This window comes from Diceros bicornis, chromosome 27, assembly GCF_020826845.1.
Source record: "Diceros bicornis minor isolate mBicDic1 chromosome 27, mDicBic1.mat.cur, whole genome shotgun sequence".
In the NCBI taxonomy this organism is placed as follows: Eukaryota; Metazoa; Chordata; class Mammalia; order Perissodactyla; family Rhinocerotidae; genus Diceros; species Diceros bicornis.
Window position 1 is genome coordinate 26,942,879 of NC_080766.1, and position 11,630 is coordinate 26,954,508.

The window sequence follows — 11,630 nt, forward strand, 5'->3', positions numbered from 1 at the left end:
TAGCTGGTTTCATGATTAAATAAAAGAGAAGGTGATTCCCCTCTTGCACTGGAGGAGACCACACACTTGAATGGTACTCTAACTTCTAGGTTCTGCTGTAGTAACACTGAAACCAGAAGCTGTGGGAGAAATGTCACTTTATCTGAGAGAGTAAAATCAGACTCTAACAGGAAGTAGCAAATTCATCTTTTGCTTTTTTTGATCCACTCTTTGCTAAGACAAGCAGTTTGAGACACAGCACTCTTTAAGTCATACTTCCCTTACGTAGATCAAAACCAAAGCCACTGGGTAATGCTTTCCCCAGAGAATCTCTAAATAGCAGAGACGGGGACATTTCATGACGGATTCATTTGTGGGTGAGACCTCCGTTGCCTGTATCATAGCTCCTGAAAAAATTAAGGTAAAACCTCAACTTTTATTACAGAATGAAGAACTAGCCCAAACTCGACCTTTCAGTTTTAATTTTCATCAATCATAAAGTACTATTTTGAATATTTTGGCCTTTTACTTAAATTGTCTGATTCCCAGGTGAGATATAAATCAGAAAACAGAGTAGTGTGTCAGAACTCAAGATCCCCCCTTTGCATTTTAGCATTTGGGGACTCTGAAGCGTGGTTCTGTTTTTGTCTTAAAGAAGATGATACATATGTGTAAATAATTCAGAACTACAGAATAGAATTTAAAGCATAAATTTAAAAATAGTCTTCAAATACACGTAAAGGTGAAAAGATTATCATCTTTTAATTGCCAATTTCTCTACTCTTTTCAACCAATTCCTTCCTAGGATTTAATGAGCTCTTTCCTTTAAAAAGAGAATGAAGATGATTTTTGCCTTCAGATTTACATTCTATCACTCCAACTTTATAACTGCCTGTGCATACACAACCATTTCTCTCTCTCTTACAGGTGGCGCGAACCAGGAAGGGGAAATCGGTGGTTAAATTCTTTATGCCTCATCCTCTGAATGCTGGAGGCTCGCTGTAGGCTGTATGCTGTTAATGCTAATCGTGATAGGGGTTTTTACCTCGCACTGACTCCTACATGTTAGCATTAACAGGGTATGATGCCTGTTACTAACATTCACATGGAACAGACTGCTGCAGTGGGAGGATGACAAAGAAGCATGAGTCACCCTGTGGGATAAACTTAGACTTCAGTCTTTATTATTTTTTTAATTTGTTAATCATAATCTGGTCACTGGGATGTTCCACCTTAAATTAAGTTTTAAGTGTAAGGTCACTTAAAAGATTTATCAGCAGTATTCTGAATGCAAATATTTTTACTTTAATCTTCAAGCCCACATCTTTGTTTTTATCTTTAATGGAAAATGTATTCATGTCATTTTTAATTCAAAGTTATGGTTTGTTCATTATAACTGTTCATAAGCACTTTTAATAATGAAGAAATATGGACTAAACACATTCTGAAATAAATTTCTAGAATATCTTTGTAGTTAAAAATTACAAGGTCTACTGTCCTCCACTTACATCATGGATTGCCTGGCAACATTTTTTAAAAGATTTAGAAATTGGTATTTTCCCACATGTAACAATTTTCTATTGAGACAACTTTAGTCTAAAATTAAAACTTTTATTTGAATATTAAGGGGAAATTGAAAGGATATGGAATGAATTTGTTTTTTAAAAATAAAGATTTTTAACTACTTGCATGGTAAATGACGTCTGAGAGCTACCTCCTGTCCTTTCCCTACAAGATGCAAAGATTTAGTCAAAACTTTCATATTTGAAATTTAAGTCCCAAATCTACGTTCAAGTTCAATAGCTTAACCACATAATAATGTCGTGGGGTCAGAGAATCCGCTTTTCCTCTCTGAGAGTCTCTAAGTCCACAGAATGGGGCTAATGCTTTACAAGGTTGGTGTGAGGCCTTCATGAGATAAGAGAATTATTTTGTAAAATATAAAGTGCTACATAAATGTTATAGTGAAATTAAGCCAGGAACTAGTCTCCCCACTTTGTTAGAGAAGAGAAAAGCTAATGATTTGATTTGCAGAATTTTTAAAGTTTGGATTTCTATGCAGTTTTTCTCCATAATTAACTATATCACTTACAAATAAATAGCCAATTGTAATTATTAGCATATTTAATGTATAATTGTATTAGCAACTCTTTTCAACATTTTGTTGAATAGTTATACACTGTAACCAAATAAATCTCTTGAGTCTTTAGTTGATTTAAAATAATTTTTTGTTATAGATTTTTTTCTTTTGCAAAGTACAAACTGTAATTTCAGAAGTTATTTACACAAAAAAAGACAATGGGAAAAAATTATGAGAATACTAAGGGGAGCATTCCTGACTCCTAGGACACAGTATTCTCATCTGAGGGCATCCCCTTGGCCTAACCTCCATTTCTTGGCAGTTGTGTGTGCTGCCAAGATAAATTTCTCCTCTGAACCCTTGGAATGAACATTTGGCCCCATGGAGCCGCCATGTAGGTACATCACATTCAAGGGTGTTTCTTCAGACTATTCATTTTATCTGCACTGTTTATCTACAAAAGGAGTCCTTGTTTTGAGTCCCAATTCTTCAAACCCTGCTTGCTGCCTACAGCCACAAAGTCCCAGAATGTTAGGCCTGGAATAAACTAATCTTCCTGCTGTTACAATGAAAAGCTATGATCATCAAAAAGGCAGTTTAAGAAAAACTGTGCTGTGAAATGCCTTATTTGAAGAGCACTAGACTACACTACATGACACTTAGGCAAGTTACTTAATCTCTCTAACCTTCAGTTTCCTCATCAGTAAAATAATGAATATATTTCATAAGGGTAGTAGGCTTAAATGAAACAGTGCATTTAAAGAGCACAAAAGCTATTATGTATTAAGTGTTACAACACTAGCATGAAAACTTTTAAATTTCAGTCATCTAAATCAAATGATCTACCATAGCAGATCTTCCCACGGACACATTAGCTCCAATCTAACCACAATCCCATGACAACAACCCGGAGAACCTAGATACTGCCCGGGTGCTGGGGTCTCTCTGATGCCCGACCCTCCTAGGCTCTAGGTCCTGGTCCCTTGGTCTTAGATGGAGTCCTCCTGACCAATATATTCAGTCATTCCAAAACTTCTTGGAACATGAGTAGGACTGGGTGTGCGTTTGGATTGGAGGAAGGGGTAAGTAGCAAGGAAGTGTATGTGTGTGTGTGTGTGTTTCGAAGTGACAAACTAAGGGTGGTTGAAATGAAAGTGGGTTCTGTGGTAGATGGAGAAGGTAAAAGGAACCCAATTTGTGTGCAGAATACTGAATTGAATGAAGCACTAAATCATGCTGGAAATGGTTTCTTTAAAAAAAAATTGAAGGTCAAGAGGGTTGTCTGGGATCTGACCCACTTCCCCAGAAACTTGCTGAGTTAGAAACCAGGCCTTTCCTAGTCACTGTCAGCAGCTAGGAAGATCCAGCAGCTAAAAAATAAAGGGAAAAAAAAAAACAGAGTAAAGGGGAAAAAAGTGAAGTCTGGGGATTGAAGAATATATAGAAAACATGGAACATTAGTATTTTTCCAAAAACAGATGACCAGTACCTCAAAGAAATCGGGAGAACTTGAAGAGAAAAAGGAGCTTGAAGAAAATCAATAAAAAGAGTCCATAAATGGGAAGCTGACTTAAAGAAAGCTGACCCATTATGTGGTTCTCCACTAATAATGACTAGAAAACACTGAAACCACCAGGTAAAACTTGCTGATAAGAGTTCAGCTTCCCACTTTGGATTTCAGATTCTCTCATAGCAATAAGGATAAAGAATTAATGTTCACATCAAGGTTTTTTTTTTTTCTGTTTCTATCGTGTTTTAACAAATCTAAGTGTTCCAGTATTAGTCTTCACCTGGCTAACACATATATTCCTAATCAGTTAAGTAATGGATTTTTTTGAGGTGGATTTCCCCGATGTCATCCCAATGGTGTCTTCTCTATCTTCAGTCACTTTTCCACCCTTCTCTGCAGCATGCGGGGGTCTCCCAGTTCACTAGCACTTAATGCACTGGATCATAATTAGTTCGGTGTGTGAATGACTGCACTAGAGGACATGATTCTCTTGAGGGCCGATCCACCATCTTGCATACTCGTATCCCACTCAAATGTTTACTGACTTAATCACACCATTAGTCTTCCAAGTCTAGTTGTAAGAACAGAAAAAAATTTAAATACAGTGAATATTTCACTTTAACTATATCGACAGGCTCAAAGAGGTGATTTTTGGTAAATAAAATTTCATGATAGCCAACAAATGACTGAAAAGTTCTACATGTAACTGAAGAGCTAGGGCAGCATGGGAAACATGGAAACACGTCAAGGTGCAGGTTCCCAGGCTCCCACTTCCAGAGATTCTGATTCTGTAACGGAGCTAAGGAAACTTCCTTTTACCAGGCTAACCAAGAGATCAGATGCAAGTGCTTCATAAACCAACTGAGAAACGGGTTTATACGCAGTGCTACTATTCATGTGGCAACGACGAATGGTGCTCAGCAGAAATCCTGCAACACACAGAGCTACTGTCTGTTTCCACACCATTCTCTCTGTGTATTGAGAGGTTCTGCAACATGGGCTGAGTGATGAGATGCTCTGTCATTGATATCTTTGGGAAATAAGCAGCAATTAAATTTCAAGTCCCATCATCCCTCCCCACCAAAAACATCCTAGCCATCTCAATAAAATCCTCCTGACTTTAAAGTCACCCACTGAACCCAGTTGCCCTGTGTTCTACCACCAGCTGCAACCAACGAATGACCTTGCCCTATCTAGGCCCAAACTATCAGCTGCTGCTTGGAACAGTAGTAAGGGAAGGTCAGTGAGAAAGGATTGGGTGCCAGTTCCTGCCTTGCAAAGACTGGGTTGACTAGTGAAACAGTCACGAGATGTCACTGCCATCCTATCTTGCCCTTTCACCCCTGTGCTGCCAAGGCTTCAACAATCATCATACCCAGTCTCCACTTAGGAAAATCCTACCCTTTCCCGAATGCTGACAGCTCAACAATTGCTGTTCCCTTAGCCCATGCCCAGCACATAAGAAAAGAACTCTGAAAAGGGTTTCACCCAGAAGTGATCTTTCTCCTCAGTCCTCCCGAAGTACAGTTTGTAGCTCTCCTATAAAAGTGCTTCACATTGTGCCCCACATTTGTTATTTGTGTACATGTTGTCCTCTTCTAGATCATGAGCTCCTGTAGGAAAGAAAGAATCATTTTAAACTTTTCTGTATTCCACTGAGCTAAGGTCTTGCTCACAGTTGCTTAAGTGGAATGGGAAAATGTATCCAAGTCTCCACTGACTTTGGAAATACAGCTTGTTCTGCTATTGGAGACTATCTGTACCTGGCATATGTGTGTCTAGATTTGAGGGACTGTTTTTCAAGTTGACTTGCATGGACTCATTACAGACAGCTCAAACATCAATTTGGCTTTTCCTAAATTCTGCAGATCAAGAAGGCAGTCTCCATATCCATTTGAAGAAATTCCATTATTAAAAATATATATATGAAAATTTGTCCTCAGTATTTTTCTCTCTACAGGCAGGCTGACATAATAATACCCAACTTTGAAATCCTTAGAAATAAACTTGCAGTAGTAGCCTCAAATATTTTCCTTTCTTTCAATATATTTAAACATGTATAAATCTAAAATCTTCTTAGTGGATAAATTTATCTTTAAAAAGATGTTATCTACATTTATGAAAACTTAAAATACACATACTCTTTGATGTATGGGATCACATATAAGAATTTTTATCACAGATCTACTAGCTCACATGTAGAATCATATGTACATGACTAATTGATATATTATTTTAATAGCAAAAATTAAAAATCAACCATCAACAGAGGACTGATTAAATAATGGTATGTCTATAAATCGAATATTATATACTGAAGGAATAGAAACAGAATGTGTAACTTCTAAAATGGAAAGTAAAAAGGAAGAGAAAATAAGGAAGACTGGATCAATCCACTATACGGCAAGAAAGGAGAAAAAAATGCAAAGAAATGGTAATCACAGTAAAGTGTATATGAATTAAAACTTACCTATCATAAAAGAATAGTTCCAAGACTGGATTAAAAAGAAAATAACAGTTTTATGCTGTTTACAAAAGACAGACTTAAAACATAACGACATAAAAAAGTTGGAAGTGGGGCCGGCCCGGTGGCGCAAGCGGTTAAGTGCGCGCGCTCCGCTGCGGCGGCCCGGGGTTCGCTGGTTCGGATCCCGGGCGTGCACCGATGCACTGCTTGGTAAGCCATGCTGTGGCGGCGTCCCATATAAAGTGGAGGAAGATGGGCACCGATGTTAGCCCAGGGCCGTCTTCCTCAGCAAAAAAAAAGAGGAGGATTGGCGGATGTTAGCTCAGGGCTGATCTCCTCACAAAAAAAAAAAAAAAAAAAAAAAAAGTTGGAAGTAAGGGGATAGAAAAATATATACCAGGTAAATACTAACAAAAACTTAGTGTAATAACAGAACCAGATTAAAGAAAAAATAGATTAAGGAAACCAGATTAAGATGGAAAAAATCACTTTTAGGGAAAGGATCCGTATTTAATGATAAAAAGAAACAATTCACCAGCAAGTTATAAAAATCCCAAACCAGAATACACAGCGCTAACAAAACAGTCTCAAAATATAATTATCAAATACTGATTTAATTACAAGGAAAATTATCAAATCCACAATCATTCTAAGAGAATGAATTTAAGGAAAAAAAAAGATTCCTGGGGCCAGCCTGGTGGCGCAAGCGGTTAACTGGGCGCACTCCGCTGCGGCAACCCGGGGTCCGCTGGTTCGGATCCCGGATGCGCACCAACGTGCCGCTTGTCAGGCCATGCTGTGGCGGTGTCCCACGTAGAGTGGAGGAAGATGGGCACAGATGGATGTCAGTGCCAGTCTCCCTCAGCAAAAAGAGGAGGATTGGCAGATGTTAGCTCAGGGCCAATCTTCCTCACACACACACACAAAAAAAAGACTCCTATATGCTTTTTTAAAGAGAACATCTAAAATATAAAGACATGAAAAGTTGAAAGGAATGGAAAAATATTCACCACTAACCCAAAAACCTCATGTAGAAATATCAGTATCAGAAGAACAGATTCTAAGACAAGTCAGTCAGAAGTTGACAAGCTGATCCTACAATAACCATGACAAATTTTGAAAAAGAATTATAAGGAAGGACTCACCAGACCAGAAATCAAAACGTGTTATAAAGCTGTAATAATTAAAACTTTGTGGCAGTGGTACAGGAAGAAACAAATGGACCAGTGAAGCCAACCCCGGCATTTAAAGGACTCTGATATATAACAGTGTGGCATAACCACTAAGAGTAGGGAGACAATAAATGGTCCAGATAACTGACTATCCATGTGGGGGAGGGGATGGTTTAAAATAAGATCCCTTCCTTCACTCTACAACCCAAATTAAACTTCGAATAAATTATACAATTGGATATGAAAAGCAATATCAGGTGTGTGTGTGTGTGTGTGTGTGTGTGTGTGTGTGTGTGTGTATACCTTATAACTTCAAGTTAGGAAAGGCTTTCTTAAATTTCTTAAAACAAATATAAATCATAAAGGAAAAGATGGATAATTTTCACCACATTAAAATTAAAGACAGCATAAACAAAGTCAAAAAGCCAGACCAGAGAAGATACTTGCAGTAACAACGGTTTAACTTTCTGAATATATAAATAACTCCTATTAATATAAAAGGACCAAAGACCCAATAAAAAATGCACAAAGGTTGTAAACTGGTAACTCACATAAGAAACCTTATTGGATAATAAACAAATGAAGAGATGCTCATTGTGGCTATATGCTCGGTATTAAACAAATTAAATGAGATAGGATCACGCATATCCAACTGACCAAATATTTGAATGTCTGACAATGATAAGCGTGAGGGAGTGGAGAAACAGGAACTATCCCACTGCTGATAGGGAGTAAACTGGTACAACTATTGTGGTGACTAACAATATTCAGTAAAGTTGAAGACGCAGTGTTCCACTTCTAGGTGCATACCCTAGAGATACTGTCAAATGTGTACACAAAAACACACACATAAGAATATTTTCCACAGTAGTGTCTGTAATATTAAGAGGTCAAGATCATCCTCACTGGTCATCAATGAGAGAACAAATTAATCATGGGATTAATCATACAGTACATGGTGTATGAATACTATAGAGCCCTACGTTTATCAACCAACTCTGCATGGATACTAGGCTCTACATGTATCAACACGCTAAATGTGAAAACATAATGCTGAACAATAAAAGAAAAATGCAAAAGAATATGTATCATAAAACCAATTATGTTTAGTATTAAAACATACAGCATACTATACATTATAAATCATGAAGGGTAAGGATATGCACAAACAGGATAGTGGTTCTTCTTGGAAGGAAATGACACAAGGAAGACTTTCAATGGATAGGTAGCTTTTTCTTTATTTAAAAACAAAAGGATCTGAAGTAACTAAGGGAAAAGGTTAACAGTGGTTAAATTTGGGTAGTAGCTATAAGTCAACATTGTTGGTTCCTTTTTCTTATTTAAAAACAAAAGGATCTGAAGTAAATAAGGGAAAAGGTTAACAATCGTTAAATTTGGGTAGTGGCTATATGTGTCAACATTCTTGGTTGCAAACAACAAGATCTGCTCTAGCTAGTTTAAGCAAAAAAGGAATGGCTTGCAAGCCTCAGGCTCAGAGATCAGGCAGCACGGCTCTAAAAAATGCCCATTATTACACCACAGAGCAGCTGCTGGGACAAAATGCTGAAAAACCAGGACATGGGACCTCCGCTACTGCTGCCTTGAAAGCCACGTCACTGCTCCCCTCAACAAAATGGATCCCATGTGCCATTCTGTCTTCAGTGTTGCTTCCAAACTTCACACAGGTGTGTCTAATTGGTGCACCTGGGATACCTGTCTGAGCCCTAGCTGCAAGGAAAGTCAGGAAATTGTTTCACTCTTCTGCTTGGTGAGATAAGATCCATGAGGTGGGAAGTCACAACATTGGGTGTTCAAGCAGTATTAGGTGCCCAAAAAGCATGAATCATGTCCACTCAAATAGGGGTTTGCTAAATTATTTTCTGTACTTTTCTGTATGCTCAAAATATTTCATAATTTTTTTAAAGAAAAACATTTCAAAGTATAAATTCACAAACAAAAAAAGGAATGGGAAAGGAAATCAGGAGCAGATAAGAAATTCTGACCAATTTCTAAAACATGGAAAGTGAACGACTAATCCAACAGTAGAGGATGTCACCACCTAGAATACATGTGGAGAGAGTCCATCAGAGGAGGGAGCCCACCTGCCCAGCTGGAACCTGGAGAAGCTCAGAGATGGCAGAAGACAGAAGCAGAGAGGGGCTAAAAAAGAAAGGGGTTAATTAAAGGTCCAGATACAAACCAGTTGACTTCTACCTGTATCCCCTATCTCCAAATACACAAGGGCCTGAATCCAGGTATTTGCCCCCAGGCCAAATATTGGAGGGATCTCAAAATAAGTGAAAGAACTATCTGGGGATAACAAGGGCAGTGAGTGTAGAAATCAGTTGCCAAGACTGAAGATCTCTTCCTTCTAGCATTTAGAAAATCCCCATCAGAACAGCCAGCCTCACCTATTCTTTTTTAGAGAAGCCAAACCTCACCGGTACCACAGAGCTGCCACTCAATCTCCTGACAGGCACATCTTCAACTATAAAAACCAACAACCACTGTTTTTCAATCACTAATTTGAAAAAGTCTGAAACATGAAAGACTGATATAAGCAAAAAATCTGTCACTAGAGGAAAGAGATAACTCAGGTACCAGGAAATAAATGAATAAATGAACAAATGAATGAATATAACTCTATTAGTATCTTCAGAAAGATTCACAGAGATACACTGTCTCTGTTAAACATGAACAGGATGCTACCAAGACGCAGAAGAAAGAGCTTTCAGAAATTAAAATATGCTTGACATGCAGGGCCGGCCCGGTGGTGTACTGGTTAAGTTCGCGTGCTCCGCTTCAACAGCCCGGGGTTTGCGAGTTCGGATCCTGCGTGCCAACCTACACACCGCTCGTCAAGCCATGCTGTGGTGGCGTCCCACATACAACATAGAGGAAGACTGGCACAGATGTTAGCTCAAGGTCAATCCTCCCAACTGAATAAAAAATGTGCTTAAGATAAAAAGAAGTTTAATTGAAAAGATTAGAATATAAATGCAAGAAAAACGCGAGGAGAAAAATACAGAAGACCAATACAGAAGATCCAAAATCCAACTAAAAGGTGTTAGAGAAACAGAGAAAGGAAAGATGAATAAAATTTAAAAAAAGAAAAATTTCCTAGAGCTCAAAAGGGATGTCAAAACTAAAAGTACCAAGGAGAATAACTGATGAAAGATCTAGATACAGATATGAAATTTTAGCACTTTATAACACCAAGAATAAGAAAGCCCTAAAAGTGTCTTGTGTGTGTGTCTGTGTGTGCGCACGCACATGTGTGTGGCAGGGTGGGAGGTGAGGAGAAAGGCAGGGTTGCAGAGAACAGGTTATATATAAAAAGGAACAAAATCAGATTGGTATCAGATTTCTCATTAGCAACATCAGAAGCTAGAAGATAACTGAGTTGCTTTCAAAGACTTATTTTTAATCTAGAGTTCTATATCTAGCAAAACTGTTGACCAAACGTCTGTTGCAAAACAAAGCCACTTAGGCACTCCAGAGCTCACCTCAGACACTTTTTCTTAGGATGGAACTTACTATGGACTCCAGCACAACGAGCAAGTTAATCATGGAACAGGAAGATCTGGACTCTAGGAAAAAGTAGATCCTACCCAAGGAAGAAACAAGATCTTCAGATGAAACCTGTGTACCAAGCCCAGAAAGCAAAGTGCTCAGACTGGAATGGGAAGAAATTTTTTGGCAACACATTTTTAAAAGAGCGGTCATCAAGACTTGCCCAAGGCAAGGGGAACAGGCACTCTCAGACACTGTTGCTGGGACTGTCATTTGGCAAAACCTTTTGGAGGCTAGAATCTGGTAGCATCTGTCAGTAATTCCACTACCAGATATCTCTTCCTACAAAATTCCTACACGTGAGGCAGTGTAGAGTACATAAGAGCAGGTGAGTGAAACCACCTGCGTCCGAATTCCAGCTTTGCTGCTTGCCAGCTCTATGCTCTCAGTTTCCTCGTTTACAAAATGGAAACTCCTTCTCAACAGGTTGTTGTGAGAATTAAATAATAGGCTCCATGTGAAAGGCTTAGCACAATGGCCAGTGTGTAGGAAATATTCAGTTAACTTAGTAAATACTCAGTTTATCTATCTATCTATCCAGTAAACACTTGCCATTTTGCACAAGGATGTTTACCGCACTGTTTAAAATAGTGAAAAATGGAAACAACTAGTACCATCCTATTTGTTTTTAAAAGATTACATTTGTATTTGTACATATAAGTTTATACATATAGAAAAAAGGACTGCAAGGAGAAAATACACCAAAGTGTTACATCCAGGAAGGACGGGGGGAGGTCTGTTTCTGTGTAAAATTTTTATTGTGAACAACATAAGTTGTTTTATCCTTTAGAGAAAGGAAAAGGTAAACCTCAGTATAAATCTTAGGGAGAAAATGATAATTAATCTTTA